Source organism: Acartia tonsa, chromosome 3, assembly GCF_053477335.1.
Source record: "Acartia tonsa isolate MP-2025a chromosome 3, ASM5347733v1, whole genome shotgun sequence".
Taxonomy (NCBI): domain Eukaryota; kingdom Metazoa; phylum Arthropoda; class Copepoda; order Calanoida; family Acartiidae; genus Acartia; species Acartia tonsa.
The window spans coordinates 47,756,136-47,762,382 of NC_137262.1; the positions used below are offsets into that span (position 1 = coordinate 47,756,136).

Here is a 6,247-nt window from a genome sequence, read left to right on the forward strand (position 1 = left end):
CCGCCCTCTCATAAGACGACAACTGTCTCCTTTCCAATATCCATAACCTTATTTCATTTAGGATCTCGTCCTGCTGAAGACTACTTTGCCAGACAAACTCAACATCCGCCTCATCCTCTGCAAAATGTACCTGCATAATAGAATAGATTTGATCCAGAAATGGTGAATCATCCAGGTAAGGATCCAAAATTTTATTATCTGTCTCTCTACACTCCTGACAATCCTTCAGTCGATGATTCTTACAATCTAACTCAGTTCTCGACAAATAATCTACGTTCACATGCTTAGTCCCCTGTCGATGGATAACTGTAAAGTCAAAACTTTGCAAGAAAGTTATCCATCGATAGGTGACACCGTTTATTGATCCTTTAGCCCAACGTTTATAATGCACTAGTGAAATACTGTCTGTCCGAACCAAAAACTCACGAAACCTACAAAAGTGTAAAAAATTCTTTAATGCATATACTAATGCACCTAATTCTCCTTTATAGGAAGGATAATTTTGTTCTGCAGCATTACACTTCTTACTACAGACACCAAACACTCTCTCCACACCATCCTGTTCTTGCGAAATAATCCCTGCAAAATACTGAGAACTATAATCTACATCCACAATAAAAAGATTAGGATTATCCCATTGAGGATAGCCTTTACACATTTCAGTCTTGAACATTTCCATAAATTCAGTCCATACTCTGTTCAACTCTTCTGTCCACTTTATTATAGTGTCATTCCTGTGACTATCCAACATGCACGACCTCTTGGCATAATCAGCAAAATATCCTCTGTAATAATTAGTAAATCCCAAAAATTTCTGCAACTCCTTCCCTGTTCTAGGCTTGCCCCAATCCTTAATCCGTTCCAGATATGCAGGATTCATTTTCAATCCATCGGCACTAATAATATGTCCCAAATAATGGCATTCTCTAGTCAATAAATCACACTTATCTAAATTTAATTTCAGGTTGACCTGCCGAAGAACTTGAAACAGTGCCTGCAGATGCTCTACATGTTCCTCTGGACTTGATGAAAACACGATCAGATCGTCCAAGTAGCTGATACAGAATCCATACATACCTGGCAGGATAGACAGCACCTTATCCATCAGAGCACAGAACAGGCTGGGTGCATTACACAACCCAAATGGCAACCTGTTAAACAAATACATCCTGTTTGCTGCACTAAAAGCTGTTAACGGTTTAGAGTCTTCATCCATAGTCATCGAATGGTAGGCAGCTGTCAAATCAAGAGTACTGAACACCTTGCCAGAACCCAGCTTCGTCAAATTATCCGAGATCAGTGGCAGCGGCCACGCCACCCGCTTAGTCACGTTGTTGAGGTTGCGGAAATCGATGACAAACCTCAACTTAGCCTCTGCTCCAGGTGCAGCCTTCTTTTTCACAGCAAAGATAGGACTGGACCAATCCGAGAAACCCTCCTCAATAATGCCAGCATCCAGCCATTTGGTCAACTGTTCCTTCAATTTAGCATCGTACTCTGGATTCAAAGGAATATTTCTGGCCTTCACAGGTTTAGCTCCAGGTAACAATTCTATATTATATGTCATTAATCTACAATCACCAATATCTGAATCATTCATTGAAAAGATATCAAAATTTTCCAAACAAATTTTAATAATCCTGGGTTTCAATTCTGGATTTTCCTTAATCATCTGATTTTCATCTAACTTCAATTTTTGAATAATAAACTGTACCCGTTCATGCATTTTTTGCCCCGACAACTTTTCTGGCTTATCCAATTCATTAATTGTTTTATTACAGGTAACATCTTGATTATCCATGACGAAACAATGCCCCATCTTCACATTTCTCAGCAAGGTAATAGGTTTTATTGACGCATTAACCACATTAACCACACAGGACCCATCTTTCCGTGGCTGATACACCCCCTCAATAATCATAATCCCATTGCCACTTGTCATCTTAGAAGAATTAGGGGACACGTACCAAAGCCCATCATTCTTTAATCCAGTCACATGCACCACAGCGGTAGATCCTCCAGGATAAAAAATAGTTTTATCCAGCAACTTCACATTATACTTCGTTGAATATAACTCTCCAAACCCACCCCCCTCCTTTATCCCTGGCAAGGTAGGTTTAGATGGAATTTCAGAATTCATTCGTCCGGACAAAATAGGAATTTTCTGTATCTCTGCCACCACCTGTTTCTGTAAACAGGAATTAATAGGAACAGATTCCCCACAAAATTCAAACTTATCTTCATCCAAACAAATATTAATTTTATTCTTTTTCAGGAAATCAGATCCAAGATTTACCAACCTACTCGTCACCTCAGGTACATAAAATATCTCCGTAAACACAGCTTGAGTTCCAGCAAATCTAAATTTCAACTCAACATATCCAATAATATTAACTTTCTTTAAATCTACTGAATATGCTGATAATTTAGCAGGACAAAACTCAACTCCATGTTTATCAAGAATTTCTCTAGATATCAAAGAATTAAAATTATTTCCTGTATCAATAATTCCTAACTCCTTCACCGGAATATCAGCCCCAGGCACAAGAAATTCTAAATCCGCACAAATAGGCATTTTCGTTATCTTCAAAAACTTCACAATCTCTTGAAAACACTAGTCATTATAATTAATATATCCATATATTTTAGATATACATCATTCCACTACACAGCAGTCAGCCCCTCATCTGTCACCAGCCGCCAACATACTGTTCAATTTATGAAATCCTGTACATCTCCCAAACTACCAGCATCACACAGCTACACTCCAAGTTTTTTTTATACAGGTAAGTACCTCTCGAAGTATTCAACCTTGCATAGGTACTTATCAAAAAAATAATATATAGTAGATATATATATATATATATAAATATATATATATTATGTTTTCATTAACACGATCACACCTTGACTGACGAATAAACAAGACAGTAATGCTTTATAAAGTTGAAAGCAATAATGTAAATACAAAACAGCAAAATTAACTATTTACAGTACTATAGCCTATATAATGAATATGAATAAAAGAACGATCTATAAATTTCATCCTAGAATGAGATTTATACATCAAATCAATCATATCCATTACATAGGATATTGCTGGAAATTGTTTCTGGCTATGTCAGCAATCATAGCCTCATACTGTTTCTCATCTCTACTCTTTTCAGAATCCACAACAGGCCCCACCTGATTGCCCCACCTATCCACAACAGGCCCCACCTGATTGACTGTCTTCTTCAGAAACTGCTCAGGTATTACCCTATTATTAGGCACTCCAGGACCCTCTTTCTTTTCGCTACCGGCTGAGAAAAACTTAGCTTTGGTCTTTCCTATGCGAGAATCAGGAGCTGGCGGCTTGCCATCTCTCTTCTGCCAGCAACTAGCCACTACATGACCTTTTTTCCCACAATACCAACAAATCATAGTTTTAGCCTTCGAATTCAGAGCCCCAATCACGTTCTCAACCTGATCCCAAGGAATATCATCATCCCCTTCAATCCACGCATTATTATCGCCAATCTCAGTCCTGCCCTCCATATCAGATACATGCACTTCACTGATTACAGGCCTAGCTTTCACCTCCCTAGAATCCTCTAGCCTCAACCCTTCCATAGCCTGAGAATAACAGGACGTTACATTTTCAGGTGATACGTGTCCAGAACGAGCCCAGCTTACATAATGCTGACCTCTGCGAATCAAATAAGTCAAGAAAGCACTGTAATCTTCCAGGTAATGCATAGATTCAATGAAATTAGCCATATCTCTAGCTAAATCAGAAAACAGCAAATTCTTAGCCACATTATTATAGAAATCACGCCAAGATTGTCTAGAAATTTGACCAGGATGCATAAGCCTAAACAGACGCAATTTAGCATTGAAAAACACATCCACACTCTGACCACTCTTTTGTTTCAGGGCGTAAAAGAATTCGGTAGCCGACTCTGTATCAGCAAAGGGTATCACCAACCTTCTTATCAACAGGTAATAACCTAAAGCACTTAAGGAAGCATTAGCCTCCGGCGTAATCAACCTCCCCATCTTCTTCCCTTTGCACTCAAAAATCCTATTGTACAGGATGTCCTTGAAAAGCATAGGATCCTCCAACTTTGCGAACCTAGCAACCCTCCATAAGGATAAGAAATAATCCTCAAAATCAATGTTTCCATCCCAAAATGGAGCATCCCGCACAAAATCACTATCCCACTTGACTCCTCTTACAAGACAAAACTCCTTAAACTGCTCCTCTACAGTCTGTTGGCTTACACTACCGCCGGCCACCTTTTTATAGGCCTTAAGCACTTCAGCCCTTTCCTCAATTAAAGGAAATATATCCAACAATTGATTTTCATATTCGGTCAGACAACTCTCACGAACATTCATCCAATTTCCATTCCCAACAGGACCTAAAAACTCAATCTGCGAAAACTTCAAATGTCCAGGAGCACTTTTCCCTCTTTTAGCCTCAAAATTTGTAGAATCCAATTTAGCCTCCACACTCAAACGATTAATGAAAGATGTATTAAACGAATCATCCCCCGTCGCCTTGACTGCAGATACACTAGCCCCCATACTTGTTTCATACAAAAAACCGCTAATATCCCCATCCACTGGCAATTGCGCCACCTTTTTCTTAATAGTAGCCAAATCAACATCATAACCTAACTTCTTATGCTCATCAGAGTTCTTAAACTCTTTCACCTTATTCTCCAGCCGTTTATTCGCCGCCGTTAACTTATCCACCTGATCTTTGACAGTCGTATGCTCCTGCAACATTGCCCTAACATATTTTTTTATGCTTTCAGGCACAACGTCATTCTCCACCTCGCCCAACGCCAACTCCACATTCGCATTGGCACCTGCACCAGCATCCTCAGCCGCAGCATCCTCCTCCTCCCAATGTTCGGGAGTTCCATCATCATCCTGACTGTCATTCTCCCGAGGACGTTTAGGCGGCCGTCCACGCTTGCCTTCAGTTTTACCCCGCTCTCCTTTTTCTCCATCAGCCATATCCGAGCACTGGAACTAGATCCGCCGTGAAATTTAGATCAAAAGAGTTAAAGAATGAAATTCCACAGAAACCTGAAATATAAATCAAGTTAGAAATATAAAAATTAAAACAAAACTGTGAAAAATCCGAGATAAAAAAATATCTCAAAAAGTGAGTGACTTCAAATTAAACACCACTTCCCCCACCCTTAACTCAGCAGCAGGTCTAAATAACACGTAGCACAATAAGACTGCGCCAAATGTGATATAGACAGACTTACATAAGTTAATGATAGAGTAGACTTAATGTTCAATTCAAAATGCAAACAGATTTTTAAGTATTTATTATATTGGATTAAATGCAGTTTTTGAGTAAATAAGATTATATATTGATACTATATTTAGAAATGATTAAATATGTTAATAAGTCAAAACTACTGATTATTCAAAGCTGGATAGTTCTGAAGTAGCAGGATGTCTGTCTGTATATCAGGACACCAAACAACAGGATGACTGTCTGTTTAATTAATACAATGTATTAATTAACTATGCACTTTGAAGGGGTAGAATATCTGTCTGTGCAAACTATCTAAAGTAGTAGGATGTCTGTAAATAGCTGTATTGGTCTTAATAAAGACTCGAACCCAAACCAGATAATGTTCTGTGTTAGGACTCTCAATATCAACTGACTTAAATATATTTTCTCTTTATTCTTTCTGAGAGCAATTAAAGAGCAATTAAGAGTAACAATTAACATATGGTCTGCAAACTTAAATATATGACATCACAACATAAATATATGACAGATGTGTGTCTATTTGTTAAGTAACAATAGTTTTTCAGTTTATTATATGGAAATAGACCGTTGCCAAATTATAATATTACTTTAAAAAATCATTTTTAGCTAGTCCGGAGCCGGAGCCGTTTTTAACGAAACATACGGCTTCGGATCCGGCTCCACCAAAAATGTTGCTGCTCCCGGCTCCGGAACCCTGTTTGAAAATAAACCAATGTTGTCGGGAATATCAACACAGCCAAGTAGCAGAAAACAATTTGCTAAAAGACGAAAAATGACATTTGAAAAAGGGCGGAGGTAGTTTTCTGTATATAAATCTATATTATAGATGTTCTTTCAAATGTCGACAAAAAGACACACTAGTTAAAAGTGGCTGCGCTTCTATAAATAAATTACCTGTCCGTCCGAAGCTATGTACACCATGACTCCCCAACTTGAAATCTGTGCTTGAGTCTACAAACCCTT

The 6,247-nt window shown here is 38.4% G+C and overlaps 1 long non-coding RNA gene across 1 annotated transcript; it reads left to right on the forward strand.

The window, feature by feature from the left end:
* Positions 1–1,810: 1,810 nt before the first annotated feature.
* On the forward strand, positions 1,811–5,420 carry LOC145314411 (uncharacterized). Its single transcript, XR_013877761.1, has 6 exons — positions 1,811–1,838; positions 2,276–2,316; positions 2,650–2,786; positions 3,168–3,251; positions 3,645–3,729; positions 3,916–5,420. It is a non-coding gene; the product is annotated as an uncharacterized LOC145314411 (long non-coding RNA).
* The last annotated feature ends 827 nt before the right edge of the window (positions 5,421–6,247 follow it).